Source organism: Hylaeus volcanicus, chromosome 8, assembly GCF_026283585.1.
Source record: "Hylaeus volcanicus isolate JK05 chromosome 8, UHH_iyHylVolc1.0_haploid, whole genome shotgun sequence".
Classification (NCBI taxonomy): domain Eukaryota; kingdom Metazoa; phylum Arthropoda; class Insecta; order Hymenoptera; family Colletidae; genus Hylaeus; species Hylaeus volcanicus.
The window spans coordinates 17,622,106-17,640,511 of NC_071983.1; the positions used below are offsets into that span (position 1 = coordinate 17,622,106).

The 18,406-nt window shown below is 35.0% G+C and overlaps 1 protein-coding gene across 3 annotated transcripts in view; it reads left to right on the forward strand.

The window, feature by feature from the left end:
* LOC128881344 (limbic system-associated membrane protein-like) overlaps window positions 1-18,406 on the forward strand; it is a 457,278-nt gene that overhangs the window by 126,314 nt on the left and 312,558 nt on the right. Inside the window, exon 1 of one of the 3 annotated variants that reach the window (XM_054132295.1) lies at window positions 6,679-6,695. The exons of the other annotated variants lie outside the window; for them this stretch is intronic. The gene's annotated coding sequence lies outside the window, so the exon portion shown is untranslated. Of the gene's footprint in view, window positions 1-6,678; window positions 6,696-18,406 lie in introns of those variants that run through there. 3 annotated transcript variants of the gene reach the window in all.

The window sequence follows — 18,406 nt, forward strand, 5'->3', positions numbered from 1 at the left end:
ACCTGCCACTTTGTTGCTGACACTTTTTATTGGTATTTTCACTAGACCAGAACCGATTCTTAACACTTCATCGACCGGTAGAGATTAGACAAATAATTACATTTAATTATATGGAGTAAGGTGGCGGATTAATTTGCGACTCAGTTATTAACAAAAGGGTTGATCTTTATTCGGCAGACGCGTATCCCGCGGTCTGCCCTTGCCGAGATCCTCTGCAGAACTAACTTACGAACTAGCCATTCGTTCTCACAAACATAGTCACGAAAACCTTTCTCACTTCAATTCACGCATCTCTTTCACTCTGTTTAAACAAATGCATTCACCCTTAGAAACATTGGAACCAACCGAAGAAACATTCTCACGACATTCGAACCTATAACCTAAACAGTCACTCATCGCAGTCGCGCAGCACGCACCTCGGTTCATCCGTCCAGACATATCACTTACAAAATCTAAACACCAGCCACAATTATATTTTGAATTTTGTCAACAATTTTTATTTTTGATTTCTTTATTTATTGAAAAATTACGAACCCACGTTATTATCTTTACGATATGATTATTTGTTACAATTATAGTAACTTGTATAACATGAATGAATGTAATAATCTTAATTTTATCCATTAAAATAGTTTTTCTATTAATATTTACATAATATTTTAGAATTCATATAATGATGGAAACATTAAATGTTATGTCAATAATAGATAACAAAGTGAGTAATGTTACGGAAATATTTGATGTAGAATAAAGTTGTTTCAGTGAACTATAAAAGTTAAAATACAGTGATACACTCTCTAATATTAAAAATTCTTTATAGTTTGATACGTTCGATTTACTTTATTCGCAAATATTCGTTTGAAATATTAGAATTTTCTACCATAGCACACATTCAACTGCAGTATGAAGCTGCTTTTCCATGCAACAATTTACTCAGCTAAAACTTATTCCTTCTCAATATTATAAGGTTGCCTTCATAGTTCTGTGGTGGCACCTCCTGTCTTCACCACTAGAGGGACACCGCGCGTTTCTCACAAGTGCTCAGTCCGCTTAACATTCGTATACAGGACGTCCCAAAACTCACGTAGGAGCCGGAAATAGAGGGCAGCTGAGACGATTCTGAACAATAATTTCCTTTGCGAAAATGTGGAGGCTTCATTTTTGAACTATTAACGAAAACCACCGACTAATCACAGCGCCCGATTAGCGCGCGCTCAGCTGACTGCGCAGCGACCTGGCGCAACCAACCAGTCCTGGTTCGAGCTTATGCTCTCGCAGCTGATCGCGCGCTAATAGAGCGCTGTGATTGGTCGGTGTTTTTCGTTAATAATTCAAAAACCAAGCACCACCCGAAATTTTTGCAAAGGAAATTGTTGTTCAGAATCGTCTCAGCTACCCCTCATTTCCGGCTCCTACGCGAGTTTTGGGACGCCCTGTATAAACCATTCCCGACCGACCTGCAAACATCCCGGGCCTACAATTAGGAAGCTGCTAGGTAGCCTTACTGACGAGTCCATTAGTAGGCCCAGGATAAAACGCTCCATTCCTTTTCCTCCCCTCTCTCTGATCTGATCTGTTTTTCGTTGATACTACAACATTCGGTAGCCTTTCAGTTTTCAAATGAATTCTGTTCTCTTTTTCTCGAAAGATGGAAAACCAAAAAAGGTATTCGTTATGCACGATGCAACGCTATATTGAGCAGTATTGAAGATACTGCTGGTAATATTTGTATCCTGTATAGATATTATATATCGTATATAGAGATATACGACTTTCCAGGCCGTTCGCAACTAGGGCAGAAGATTCAGAGTCGAAGACTTTAGCTTAGAAGGAAGGTCGAGGGCATAGCAACCAACCATCCACTAGGGATGCGGATGTTATCAAGACTTTAGTCGATGAAAACTCGCGATACACCATTCAGGAGCTCGCAGATACTCTAAATACTTCGCGAACAACGTTCATAACATTTAAGGCTTGGGTACGTGAATAGTCGTTAAGTATACGTAGCTTCCCCATTAGTTGAACCGTTCACTGCACAAATCGATAACTTCACATTTCTAAAAAATCTTAAATTTAAGTGTCAAAGCACTTGATATAGTCATAACTTTGTATATATATAACTTTCCTGAATAATAAAGATTAACACCATTAAACGACAACATTTTTGTTGACCATTCAATGATAGATAATTTATTTTAAAGGAAATTTTGATCACATTTCTCAACCTTTTGCTTTATAGAGTAGCTATGTGAACGTGACACACGACTTTTCAAAAATTCATTTTTTTATTATAGAAAATGATAGCATTTCGTTTGTACTTGATTGTACCACTAATAGTTTCGTTCGTACCTTCATCAATTAATAATTAAAAAAATGGTCAGCATCAGACATTGAGATTTTTGAAATCTGTTTTTTCCCGATTCTTTAGAATCGTTAGTACCCGTTTGTACCGCTTTTCGTTTCGTTAGTACCTCAATAGTTGAAAATTAACGAACTTCACTCTTACGCGGATCAACAATTGCTGTATAAGTTAAACTATTGAGGTACGAACGAAAAGAAAGGCGTTTCCGCCGGGTACAAACAATTCTAAAGAATCGTGAAAAAACAGATTTTAAATATCTTGAAAATTAACGAACTTCAATCTTACGCGGATCAACAATTGCTTGTAAAATTTAAACTATTGAGGAACTAACGAAATGAAAAGCGATTCGGGCGGGTACTAACGATTCTAAAAAATCGGGAAAAAACAGATTTCAAAAGTCTCAATGTCGGGTGCTGACCATTTTTTTAATTTTTTTTAATTATTAATTGATGAAAGTACGAACGAAACTATTGGTGGTACAATCACGTACAAACGAAATACTATCATTCTCTATAAAAAAAAATTAATTTTTGAAAAGTCGGGTGCCAAGTTCACATAGCTTTATAGAGTTAATCGATTTGTGCAATGGACGGCCCCGGTAACGAAGCGAAACGTCTGAGATCAAGCCTCTTCTGATCGTTTAAAACAAGCTTTTACAATCTGATTGCAATATCTTTTTCATTCTTTTTACTTTCCGGACTGTTTTCTGTGGAGAAATATTCGAAAGATATCCTCTCGAAAGATGTCATATGTTCCCTCCATACAAAGATTGTATTTTATCATATTTTTGGTGAAAGTAGTCTGTACTTCAGAAATAAATTGGACCTTCGAGTACTCGCCATCTTATGATTTGGATAACGAAGAGAGGGTTACTTATTACAAATCAAAATACCTCCCTTGGTAGCACTGTGTTAGGAGAGAGGATATTGCGGATATTCGCGACTTTAGGATTAGGGAAATATAGGCAATGGAATCATGAAAATATAATCTTGGAATTTTTGTGCGCTGCGCGCTGACCCGACCTTCGACTACCTATAAAAGTCTTGGTTATATTTCTGGAGGACTTAGAGGATACGTTCAAACCTAGAAATAGTAACAGGGTTACGCCAAATCGATCACTTGTTTTAGTCGATGTCTCGGATTTTGTTCCAAATGAAATATATTGTAGTTTACGTGAAATTAGGGGGGAAGGGGTTTTAGTCATCATTTTGCTCGTTTCGAAACCGTCTGAAAAATACAAACCTTCCAATATTGCACTTTTTGTCCACTTTTGTGGAAATGGGTTGTGCATTTGAATTTTTTTGTCTGGGACTGTTCATCCTATTGACCTCCTTTTTTTTGTACATTAATTGCGAGAGATTGCTCTTCCTAAATATATTTTTATTTGGAGCAGATCTGATTTTTGCAATATTACAAATTATAAAATAATTTTTGGAAAAAGAAATATAACCGACTTCGAAAAAATATTAAAACTGCACTAAAAAATATGAAACAATTTCTAGTTAATTTATATGAATACTCACCAGTTCTTGATATAATTGCTTAAAAGTATGAAATAATTTCTATTTCCTTTATTATTCTATTCCTTTATTAAAAAATATAATCGACTTCGAAAAGGAAGAGGTAACTCAATTCGACATATGTATATTTTTTTAAAGGTATGTTCACCGATTACGCCGAGATGCCTTGACCAATCGGAATGAAACCTCTTGAACTTTCGATTTTTAGTACTGAAGAGTGTCGTTATGTTTACAGTTCCTTCGTCAACACGTGTCAACGAAATATTTATATTCAAAACTTTCACTAGGTTAACATATTAAAGTTGATATTGTTCAATTTTGCTAGAAATAGCAACACTGCGATTGAGATAAAATACTGTAGAAGAGTTACAGTATTCTTTCGTGTTCGAATTAATTAACAAAGGACATTTGCTTCTAAACTTTTGAACATTAATCAATTTCTACGGAATCTACTTATTCAGTGTTTTTACTTCCTCTTTGGTAAGTGATTAACGACCGTAGCACGCTTAACATTTGCCAACGGAATTCTCTACGATTTTTAACAATCTCTTTTAAAATTGTATCGTTTGTGTTTTTCTCTAATTTTCTTAGCTTATACTCCAATATACTCCTACACTTTTAAATACGAATTTAAAACTGTTAGGGTTATGGGAAAAATCAAATAGAGTTGTTAATTAACAATACACGATCGCGCGTATCCGTGACCATACACATAAAAAAAACAACACCACAATAACCGCCGTCGGGATTTGCTCTATAATTTTGGTGGTACACCACTGGTAGTGTATCCGGATGGCATAGTATTAATTTAAAAAATCTAAAATTAAAAACATACAGTAAACAATAATTACCTAAATCAAAAACGGAGCTATGAAATACGAAGCCAATAGTAATATCCACACTTGTTAACGTTCAATCGTCACAGAAAGTGTGGTACTGGCAAATAACCTTCGGCAGTAGCATCACACACATGTTATGTGAGCGGCCATTACAGTGTTAACATATTTATAGATGTTGTATATACACGGATCTCAACAAAAATCTGCGATTTTCATCGAAAAATAATATTTACAATTTAATTTTTTACCAATATCTCCGTTGTAAAACAAAGAATAAGATCGATCAGAACACAGAGGCAAGTGTTAAATTGTTATTAATTGCAAACGGGACTCGTAGTATTAAAGCATTCGAGATACGAATGAAATATTTTCATATTTAATTTGAAGTACTATCGAACGCGCTTTTAGTTGGACCGATGGTTAGTGGTTTACGAGAGTACTGAGAAAACATGGACAAAAAATGAGATCGAAAGCCAACCAAGATGAATGAAGAGACTCAAAACGGTTCATCGCGTAGAATAACGAGGGTTTGGAAATCGGGGATTTAATGAAGGGTCGGTAACCGAGTATAAAAGGCATCTATCTCGGAAAGCTGAAAGGATATACGATATTAAATTGGCAAATCCCCTAGACGAAGAGGGAATCATTCATAGATTTGATTTTATTTGTTCGAATGCCGTTTATCAAGACCTGTGGGAACAAATTGGGAAAGAAAATAAATGGTGGCAAGGGAGAGTTTAGTCGAACCGAAGAAAACGCTTGATTCTTCGTGTAAAATATATTCAAATAATTTACTTCCATAAATCGATATTTTATGTATTGTAGCATGTATTGTAATGTTTTTAAACAGTTTTAGTTTGTTCAAACTAAAGAAAAATTAACTATAAATTGACAGAAATGGGTCACAGTAAGTGAGATACAGTATTTGGTGAAACTAACGAAGATATCGATTTCGTTTTTGCTTCGGGGGTGGGTTCTTTTAGCGCGCAACAATAGTTTTTAGGATAATTGTTAGGAGGAAAAAGCTGTCTCTCTAAATCTTTTTAAATAGAAGGTTGTATTGACTTTTTATTCTCAGGGTTTTTTTGTTTTTTGTTCTTAATTCTTGCAAAAATTCTTTATAAGAATTATCCAGATAACAAACCATTAATATTACCATTCATTTAAACAAATTCAGCTGGGCCCATTTTTTCCTAACAGTCAAGTCAAAAAAATGTGAGATTGGCCCTCATGTACCACTTAATCGTAAGAAAAATAAAATCGTTTTGATCATTAATTTCTACGAGACTCCAAGAAATCAATATCTTCGAAGTTTAACCCATTTACTCTAGGCAAATTTATAGCGTTTTGTCTTGGGCGCCAAGACTTAATACTAAGTTATTATTTTGATAATAAAAAGTGATATTAAATTTGTTGTTTTAAAAAGAAAATTTACGATCTTCTTTCGCAACAATTCCTTACTTAAAAGACTATAAACTTATTTCTTGAGTAATTGCAATCAATTTGAACTACGAGACATCTCGTAGTTGCCAGTGAATGGGTTAATGAAAAGTAAATGGTGATAATATTGCGTTAGTCGAAACTTAAAAAAAATTCAAAGTTGTGAAGTTGGTATATTTAAAACACGCGGCATAGTATGCATCGAGTCCATCGCGAAGGGATGAAAAGCGTTTATACTTTGCAGGCGAGAAACGGCACGAACTCTCCGAATGACTTTAATGTTGCGGATCATAAAATATTGTGAAGAAATCGAGCGATACAGTTCCGTTCTGTAAGGTAAGACCATGGTTGAGTGGTTAGATGGCGGAGTCAAACAATCGGTCGTCAAGGACAACGAGGATTCAATCAGTGATCGGCAGACGGGGGATGAAAGTTATCTATGCAAGTGGAAAAGGGTGGTGGCGAGCGTGTGAACGACAGGGTCGAAACCGGCGCGGCGCACGCAACCGTCACGAGGGGACCTCGCGCTTCATGGTACAAATGACTCTTCCTATTCGCATGCTGTGGCACATCTATATATACTATTCTATCATTCTATGCCTCTACGCCCTACTGTCTGCTTCTTAACCGGTTGCCCCTTCCACCCAGGGCTTCCTCCCTCCGGTATCGGCTATCCCAAGGGAAGGACGCGCTCGACCACGTGGAACCACCAACAATCTTCCGCGATCGTAATTTGATATTACCCGACGTAAATCAACGCCGACAAAACCGTATACTCGGCTGCCCAATTCCTTTCCTTTTCGCTTCTACTCTTACTCCGCACAATTACCACCAAAGTACCTACGACATTATGGAAAAGTTCACACGAAGCAGAGTTTCGCATATACAGGGTGTCCACGCTAAAGTGTGACAAACGCATATTTCAATAACTATTGATGATACAAAAAAATTGTTTACATGTAAATTGCAGGATACAATGGGCTCTATATTGTGGCGTAAACGAATCTTTTTTTTATATTATTAATTTAAACGATATGATGGTGAAGTTTCGTTTCTTAAATGGAACTATATATTTTGAGGGGGATCATGCGATAGTGCTTTTCAGGACGAATTCATTGACCCTTAATGTATTTACCCGATTTTTATTAGTTTTCAAGATAGAACGCTTCGAAATTTACTGATTTTCAGTGGAAAAGTCTCGGTTTGAGTGACAAGTCATAAAAGCGGTCCTATTGTTGCGGTGTTTGACTCTGCCGGTTGAAACCGATAGCAAGGGTCTGTGCTTGGAACGGAAGGCTCGCACAGTAAGAAACATGGAAAGTATTGGCAATCACAATCTACGTTTGAGGATGCGGCAAAGTTAAACCGTGATGGACAATACTTTCGATCATATCTTTGAAATTAATAATATAACAAAAATTTGGTTTACGCCACAACATAGAGCCCATTGTATCTTGCAATTTACATGTAAACAATTTTTTCGTATCATCAATAGTTATTGAAATATGCGTTTGTCACACTTCAGCGTGGACACTCTGTATCTACCTAACCTTCTATTCGTTTCGATAGGTAGCAAGTCGAACCTCAGTTCCATGCATAACTTAATGACAGTATACAAATTTGAAATTTGTTTTAATTAATTTATTATTGCATCAGCATGTATGCCATTAGCGATCACTGTGAATTACATTTTTTACACTTCTATAAATTACATATGTGAGTCATAAATAATTTACAGAAATAATTACTTACGATTAGGTAACAAATTTCTTACATCTAACAACCATAATAATTTGTAATTTAATTGTAGTGTCCTGTTTATATCTGGCTTATATTTCTTCTAATAATCTTGTCCTTTGTAAATATGATACAATTTTTATAATGCAACTCTCGTCGTTTGAACTGTTCTTCAGGGTGGTTAGTTGGCATCCTATTTCGTGTATATTATCATGCAATGAACATTCTTCTAACATATGTTTAACTGTAATTAATGTATTGCAGTTTATGCAGTATGGAGGTTCTTCTTCAGTCATTAGATGGCTATCTGTTAGTTCTGTGTGACTTATTCTTAACCGCGTCATTAGGATTTCTTCTCTTCTTGGCAGCGAAAAAGCAGGATTACTAGAAAAAATATTTTCTCTTGACTCGTCAAGATCTGTATATTTAAACATTAACCACCCTTGGTTCCATTTTTCTAAGATTTTTTTTTTGCTAAATAAATATGTGCATCTTCCTTTGAGATTCGACTATTACTGAGGTCTATATTTAATAGTCTCTCAGTTTCTTGCAAACTTATACTTATTTGTTTTTTTATGCAGTTCATATTGCAGTATTTGGATTGTTGAGTTTGTTGTAGGGATTGCAGATTTCTTTAAGCATCTTTTCGTTATCTGTACTAATTTGGTAAAGTGTATTTCTATTTCTTTCTATGTTCTCTATGCTTTCTAATACTGGTCAAATAATATAAATTTCGGAAGTTCTTTTTGAAAATTGTTTTGGGAAGAAGTATTTAAGTTTATTTGAAATTATACGTGATATCGTATTGCTCATCTTATTGTTTTTACACGATTTTCAAAACAACTGATTTTTAGAAACAAAGACAGTTAAAATAAAAATGCTAAACTTTGTATGTATTTGTACGGTAATTTTTTAATTTCATTTGTTTATTAAAGCTGTTATCAAACCTGAAAAGGGAAATGAGCACCAGGTAGGTGCATATAGTTGTGCTATTTCTAATTGGACATTTCCAAAACTTTATATTTAATACTCAGTGGTAAATAATTGTTGGACATTTTCAAAACTTTATATTTAATGCTCAATGAGAAATAAGTGTAGTCTTTTTTTAACATGTATATGACATTGTATATGACTTCATGAATGAACTAATATTTTTGTCTACTTGTATTTTGCTTTAATTTACGTCCAAATAAATGAATAATTTAATTAAAGAACCGCCTAACTCGTACGTATTCTTTGTCTCGATTTGCTCGGTTTATCGTACAAAACGATATGATTTCGAAGGATAGATTTGTAGCCAAGTAATCATATTATCGTAATGCAACAAAACTCCTGAACAGTTGCACAGAATCTAAAAAGAAATCTGAATTATTCGTATAGCTATTGACAGAAGGAACAGTACGTCTAATTGGATCACGAGAGCCATACCTTCCTTTTATAGTTAGACAGTGAAAAATTGGATTTCTCGTAAAGCGTCTAGGTGTCACCTGAAATAGAAACAGTAAATCTATTACTATTTCCCACGGCTCGCCAATGTTGGCACGTTTACTATTGGAATAGAATCGTGATCTAATTATGTTGGATTCTCTCTAACGTTATTTTGTATTTACGACATGTAGAAAATCAAATAATAGAGTGGAAAAAAAAGAGTCGCTACAAACAGCATAATTATTTCCGAATAAATGGCGAACATAATTAAACGCAAAGGCTTTACTTCCCACCGATTAATTCAGCAAAGAAGAGGTTGATATGGTGCGAACAAAGCACGCAAATCTTGTTTGTGGAGTACTAAGGAGGTCAATTTAACTAATGGAAAGCTTGACATTTAAAGGAACGATTTGTTAGGGCAATCTAAACTCTATTCTTGCCAATACTGTCGACAGGTGTGTGGACTTTCCAACAACTGGCTGCAATCGTAATTCGATATTATCCTACCTAAATCAACGCCATGGAAGCACACATGCGTTTTCTCTGTCTGTTACACGTACTCGAGGCACATTGGAGAGATCGATCCATAATGCATTGAGATTTATGGGCCCGCGAAGCGCTACTAGTCGGGGCTCCTGTCGGATCTTCTCGACCGTAGGTCAATCTCGTGAATCATGGTGGATTTGCTTGCAAAGGTTACTCGTTACAAAGATCTACGTATGACTGCGGTCTTTCATTAAACTTTACACTTTGAATATATATTACATTGTTGCTACGTTATATTATCGTTATAAGTACTATTAAAATACGCGTTTTATCATATTACAGATTAGTGGCATCCTAGGCTGCCACCTACTGAAACAATATGTACAGTGGGTGTAGAAAGTATTCGTACACCGATCAATTTACAAAAAAAACTATGTAAAATTGTAATTTATTAACTTATTTTTTATAATCAATGACATTTTAAAAACATTCTACATATTCTCGGAAATCTCTAGAATAGATAGATTACAAAAAAAATAGCTATTTATGTGAATTGCAAAATTAACAAGACAAAAACAATTTATTGATAGAAATGTTGAAGCAACAAGTATTCGCGCAACTGTTTAATTTTTAACACTTGATTAAAAAAAAAAGAAATTTACATTAATTTATAAGTATATAATACTTACTTCGTGGGATTTCCTTTTGATTTTATAATTATTGTAACTTTTCTAAGCATTAAATTAACTAAATTATTAGTTATTCGAAATGGAATCTTTTCCCATTCCTCTATTAAAACCTTTTTTAAAAGTACTTTACTGGAAATTTGATGTTTTCTAATTCGTACGAAGCAATAAACTAATGTGTTTACGTTACAAACTCTACTGAAAATGGTTTGTCATAAGAATCGTACAAATGCTTATTGCTTCTATACTTTTACCCCCTTTTCGCACTTTTTTGTTAATTTCACAAATTATATTAACTAGTAAATGTTGTTTGGACTATATCTATCTTAGAGACTTCCGAGAACATGTAAAGTATCATTGATTCTAAAAAAAGAAGTTAAGAAACTACACAAAAGTTTCACACAAAAGTTTTTTGGGAAATTGATCGGTGTACGAATACATTCTACACCCACTGTATGTAATACTTTCTCTTCCCGTTTTGTTTTTCTTGTGTGCGCCACGTGCAATATACATCTAATATGTATATAAAACTTATTTCTTTAATTACCTCATACATTCTTTCATAGTTATATACTTTTTGTTTCTTATAGATATTGTATTTTCATTTCTCTTTAATTAATATATACAATTTAATAAGAAGTGTCTATGGAGTGATAATTCATTGATTCAAGATCCAAACACGTGTTCCTAAGCTAAAGAATTAACTTTAAAAAGTGCAATGAATCGAGTGTTTATAACGTACATTGGATTAAGCAGTTATAGTTGAATTGGATTTTGTAGTCATGTACCGTGAAAAGTTTAATTTTATCGGCCTTTCTTATAGTTAAACTATTAACATTGATGATCCTTTTATACACTATCCTTTTGCATGATCTTTGCACGAGTTAAAAAAAGGTTTACTTTAAAGAGTATCGAATAATAGTTAATAGTTGCAATGAGCCCTGGAATGTCACGTAAGGGTAAAAGTGAAACGGAAAGGGTGAGCAGGGGTGAGGGGAGAGGGAGACCTTCGTACATGAATAAACGAGCAAGACATAAATATACAGGGTGTTCAGGCTACTACTAGCCAGCGTTTTGGCAAAGACTGAAAGAAAAAAAAGTTATGCTGTTTTTTAAATAGAGTGGTATATATTTGTTGATATCATATAAAAGCGTGTATCAAAACGAATTCAACGATGTATCACATTATGACCTTGAGACCCATTCAAGGTCAAGAACATAAGATTACCTGCTCGTATTACTGTACTTACCAGTATTTCTTATTGATATGTTTACATTTCATGTCGAATGTTATGGTCTATGTTATGTCTGTGTTAGTGTTTACTTCTATTACAAGATGTCCAGAATTATTTGAGAATTATTTCATAGATGTAATTCACGATTTAAAGTAAAAGATAATAGACACATGTGCGTCAATAGTTTAAACAACAATAGCAGTAGTCACCAAAAATGTAATGAACTGGGCACAAAAATGTATCCTAGTGAATGGAAGCCACATTTAACATGACATGTAAACATGGCAATAAGAAATACCGGTAAGTACAGTAATACGAGCAGGTAATCTTATGTTCTTGACCTTGAATGGGTCTCAAGGTCATAATGCGATACATCGTTGAATTCGTTTTGATACACACTTTTATATGATATCAACAAATATATACCACTCTATTTAAAAAACAGCATAACTTTTTTTTCTTTCATTCTTTGCCAAAACGCTGGCTAGGAGTAGCCTGAACACCCTGTATATGCGTATAAGGTAAAGTTGATCAGCTTTTCTTGTACTCCTTTCGTTGTAGTATTCCCATTGCAATTTAGATATATGGTGGGATATATTGCAATATTTTTTGTCAATTTTCAATTTACTATACGGTGATAAGAAGCTGGAAAATCTGCTAAGCATAAATATCCCTCTTTGAATATTAAAAGTTGTCTTCCCAAGTACTATTATATGTGGACAGTGATTCATTTTGTTCATAATACTTAACGGTTTACTGGAATTATTCAGGTGACATACAGCAGAGCGCAGATATTTCTGAAGACGTTTAACTTTGTTCTGACACGTTGCTTGTGAATACGATTTTATAAATAGCTCTGTGGATGTCCATAATTTACGTATTCTTTACCCGTTATCCGTATTGAGATTAAAGCGGCCAAAACTTTTTCTCATAGGTCAGTTTTTCAATTACTTGTCCGATTTCCAGATAGCATTATTCATACATTGACTCTACCTCACTTAAAACTTTACATTTAACAATATGATTAATGTTTTTCCTAAAAAAAGAAAACATGAAAATCGTATTAAATGATTAAAACTCGCATATACTTTAGGGTGCGTTCCATTTAAAGGGGGAGTCTGGTCCAGCTAATGTATTTTTATAATGCATATAACTTCCAGATATAATTAATTTTTATAATTGAAACTTTTTTTCACATATAACGGGACGTTCAAAGAAGAAAATTTGACAGTGCAGATTTAATTTGAATGTATACATATACACTACCGGACAAGCAAACCGGAACGATTATTCAAATGCTCATGATTATGAGAGTTTTCAACCGATTTCGGTGAAACTTCGCGAGGAATAGTCTTCAAGTATCTTCTGGGTGTATGCCAAGTTGCATTGGCCAGAGTTGTTGTGAAGGGGTTAATTCCCCCCCCCCTCCCCCCCAAAGGGGAGGGTGTAAAAAAACGCCTCTTTGAAACAGGCCAGAATTGACGGAAGGGGTTGAAAAATTCAAAAAAACCTTTGGGGCGACTCTCCTTGATGCCCTCTACAAAAGGCACTCCTTGAAATCCCACTCGAACAACCCACCACTCACAATCTTCCACCACCTCTAAAATCCACAATTTTTGGACGACGGTCTCGATTTTGGACTCAATGCATTCTCTGGACTCCCCTGATCCAGAAAATGCTATCACTCATACCGTGCATCCCATAGGCACCCTTGGGGGGGGGGGGGTGGAACAGCTCGCAAATTTTCAACCCCCTTCGTAAAAAAACACTTCTACGCATCGGAGGGCGATGAAATTCACCATGTTTGTTCTCGTTACGTTAAGAATGAATGCCGAAAAGGTCCCGTTTCGAAAACTGCCCCCGGAGCTGAAGGGAGGGGGGGGGGCAGAGGTAGGGGTGGTCCACCCCCAAGTGTAAGGGTTGGAACGTTGTTTCGTTGCATGGATCACATGTCCAACAGTCCAGGGCATCGGGCTGACACAGTTTTGATGTCTTTTTCCTGCGTGAATGGCAATAAAATACGAAAATGTCGATTTTTTTTAAAAACTTGATTCCAACTTCAGGTCCATCTGCAAGGTGAACGAGTAACCGCAAATTTGCGCAAATTTGAACGAGTAATTTGCAAATCAGAAAAAAATTTTCTGATTTTACCTATCAGATGTTTTCCCAGTGCTCCACGTATCCCATGACGCGGCCCTGCGTATACACTGTTCTCTGTTATCTAGTAAATTATACTATCTGAGAAATAACAATCTAACGTATTATCTTCCATGCTATTTCTATTTGAAAAAAAACAAACATTTATTCTGTTGTTAGAAATAGTACTACACGAGTAATTGACTTATCTAATAAAGTAATTATAACTAAGTTCCTAGAGTTTTTTAATTTTTTAATGTCGAGTTTAATTTCACAATTTTGCTGAGGTCCTTTCTAGTCGTCCAATTCTTAGTGTTCCAAAAAGAAAATACACGAACTTGGTTAAATTAAATTATGTAAAGCAAAGAACTTCGGTACTTGAAGTTAGTTTTACGATCGACCGGCAGAACATTGACGTGGTGGCTTTAGAGAAAAGAATTGAACTCATTTAACCGATGCTTGCACGGGGATGAATTATAAGACAAATCCGGAATGGAGTTTGAAAATCGATTCTACCACTTTGCACAAAAGAACCAGATGAAAAGAGCGCAAAGTAGATTTCAAATAGAATTTTAAAATTCTATTGTCCAGAGAAGAATCGATTAAAAAATGATGGACTTAAATTCAAACTTAAGAGGAAAATCGGCCCGTAATATATAAATATATAATTATTTAGGGATTTTTTCTGCATTCTACAAAGTAAAAATTACGATAATAATGTAACAATTATAAAAATTGTTCTATTAGTTACGCTAATTATTACGTAATTCTAGACGAATCGTTAGCATCTTTGAAGTACCATATTGTTTAAGTTGAATTATTATCTCCGTTAAACAATCAATTATTTCGTACATTATTCATCAGTTGTAATTCAAATGGAAAGCGCCCAACTTTGCAGCAATCCTTGCACCAAGATTGGACAGTTTCTAGCCTTAGAGAGTATTTCAATCAAGTCTTCGGCAACGAGCTACTAGTCTTATCGGTTAATCAGTTAATCCGATAAGACCAGTAGCTCGCTGCTAAAGACTTCATTTGAATACTCTAAAGCCAGAGTTTGTCAAATCTTCGTCACGTCCAAGGCAAGGTTTGCTTGATCAGCCTTACCGACGACCCTATCAGCAAAACATAGTCAAAACGCCGATTAATTACTATAAATGAATAATCAATGTTTCTTTTGAAATTCCTGCTTGCCTACAGAGAGAAATGGGTTGTTATATTTGGAAATAGAATAAGTCAACTTTTAAACAAAAAAATAATTTAACGGTAATTTTTGTAAAGTCTCTTTATATTTATAATCATATATTCAATGGTGTACGATTTTTTCATAAAGTAAACAAGAGAATTTCGGCTATAAAATATTATCGCAAGAATATTTTTTTTAAGTGGAATAAGTCGAGTAGCCTAATCTAATTTCGACCTCTTCACGCCATTGGTCACATACGTAGACGTTTAATTTTGTATAATTATAATTTCTGGCAATAATAAAAATAACAAAAATTTGATAATTGTTCAGCCGCGAACGTCATTATTCGTCGCGACTGACAATGAGTAAGATACGAATTCATCATCGTTCGCTCGATCCCCAAACATTCCACAATGTTTCGAGGAGACATTACCCTCCTCGTAGCTAATACGCCTATCAAACATTATACACGGCCTGCACATCATAAACCTGGGCGAGCTGAGATCAGTTTCGTCGCCCAAGGTTGCTCCATTAATGGAGCCAAAAGTTTCACACTTCGGTGGTCGGAATCAGGAGTCCAGAACTCCACGGCAGGCCGTGCTTCAAACCTGCGTGCAATCAATATATCGATTTTTCGAAGCAGCTGATCCGTCGCTGTTTGCTGGCGACGGATTCTCGACAGCTCAAGACAGCTGAGCGGATCGAGCGGGCGATGAATTCACAGGCGACTCCAAACCGACTCGCGATCGAGGAGTGGCGCCTAGCAACGCGAAAACAGGGGCAACGATCTCTTCGCAAATTACCATATATGACAATGGCCATATTGAAATTAAACATTAGAATCGAGCTTCTAGAAGATTCTAGAAGCTTCTATCGACAAGAGTGGGGAAATCGTTGCCTTCCGGACGAATTTCAATTCTAACGACACTTGTTCGAGATCACTCGAAGCGTTAAGACGTAAAAATTATAAATCGTTCACGTCCTCCATATTTTAACATTTCTTGTGAAATATTTGTATCGTTCTGGGGTTTTTTATGCCGCACGGCTTTTTCCCCATCGAGCCAATAAACATTTAACATACCTCGGCTCAATCAATCGTTATTATATTTTCTTTCCTTATTTTGAAAAACGGGACTTCTCCGTGTAGGAGAGGTTTCGATAGAACAATAATAACAAAAAAAAATATTGTCTCTGAAGAGGTTAAGGAAAAATGAAATCGGCGTTGATGGATATATCCAGTAGTTAGCAGCAGGTATACCGCAGGACATTTTCAATTCGATGCTTTCTCATGGTTAAATGAGGATCAATGGTTCGCATTCTTTTGTTACGTTTTCTGCATTCGAACGCAACTGGCTGCGTCCAGTGCACGACGCGTTCGTGTAGTGAGATCAATTGCTCAGCATTGTATGCACTCGGACGGGAAAAAGCTTACCCGCGTATGCTCTTGTAGTCAGATCAATTGCTAAACGTTGTATGCAATCGACGAAAAAAAAAAAAAAAAAGAAAATACCTCCTGCGATATTTAACGCGAACAATGCTCGTTTAAACCTTCGCACTCGGAGTCGTGTCATTACAAAATGCGTAGGTAAACAGGAATCGCGTTATGTCGAGTAGTATCATTTTGGAAACGTGTAATTTATCGCAACGGTATCCGATTCATATGAATCTTACATGAATATGTATTTAAAAGAAATGGAAATGAATTAATTAATTTTCCTTGGCACGAAGATATCGTACAGAAGCTCTGGTTTACGTTCTTTATTTGTCGTTGCAGAAAGAATCACCCTTCTTCCGGTTACACTGCGGTTACCAGAATACTCTGTATATAGAGATGAGCTAATTAGAGAAATAACAACGGTTAAACTTCAGCTACCTGCTCATCAGGCTGTCACAGAATACTGCATTCAATTCTATTGATGCCAACGAACTACAATGTCACCACGTTTCTTTTGTTGAAGTTAGAACGTACCAAATTATACTATAATTTTTAATTCGCTATGTTTTAAGTACAGAAATGACACGAATTCGTCGCGGTGCAGGTTGCATTCTCATTTTATTAAAGCTTCATTATTTTAAATGTTAGAAGCGAGATAAGGTTGCAAACAACAGATGCACTAGCTTCTCGAAAAAATTGGAAAGTCAGGAAACATATTAATTAATTTCTTTAAGAGGCAGCGGTGTTTTAATTAAAAACTTGTAAACTAAGAATCTGTTTGTTAAACCATGAAACGTCGGGTACAGCTTTAATGAAAGCAAAGGGCTGGAATTATTAACAAGGTAACAGATGGAATTAAATCTGTCTCAAATACTTCGTTATTGCATAGTTAAGTTAGCGCTTGTGGCTCATTTCTGCGATATAAGCGCAATGCAATTTTCCACGGAGCTTTTATTGTCTACATTTTCAAAAGTTTCTCGCTTTAAAATATTCTTTTTAGAGTCCTTGGATTACTTTCCTTCGCGACATTATTTTCTCCAGAAGAGTAAAAAAATTAAAGACGGAAACTCCCTTGATTGTGCTTTAAATACTGACACCGAAACGTTTATAAAGGAAAATGAAACGTGTATGGCATATTGGTAACGAAAGATTCGGTTAATTCCTTGATTATATTAGATTGTTCGGCAAGTAACTTCGTATTTTTGTTCATGAAAGAAAAAGATAATATTTCCTTATGATATATAAATAATTTAATTTTATTGAATTGTATATTGACCATTTTTTACAAATGAACCTTGACATTTCAACTGTCAAAATATATGATAATAATAATACCATGTAGAATGAAGTTGACTAATTAGAAATGCAACTAATCACTCTGATATTAGAAATACGAAATTACTTTCCGAACAATCCAATATTTCGTTTTATGAAGATCACGAATACATAATTATCGTAAATTGTTTAAAATATCGCGATCACATATTTACTAGCACATCTCAAATTTTATATCCATAATAATAGCAAGTTTGCATACTATAATTGCTATGATTTGCAGTTCTATTTTTATAGATTAACCATCGATAAACGTATAATAGCATGTTATCCTATAAAGAATTCAATTTTTTTGTGTGACAGTGTTGAAATCATTCACGCAAAATCGTCCTAATTCTAGCTTCTGGTCTCTTCAAAAAATTCTTAAGTGATAACTTATCTTGCTATTTCCTCTCTCTAGTTTTAAAGTAATAACTTAAAAGTTGTATTATTTAATAATAGAGCATCGAACTCGCAATCATTCAATTCAGTCACTAATTTTGTCGTCAATAAACCAAGAAATACCTAAAGATGTTAGGTGAGAATATATATTTACATATACAGGGTGTATCATTATAATCTTTCCACGCGATTATCTCACAAAA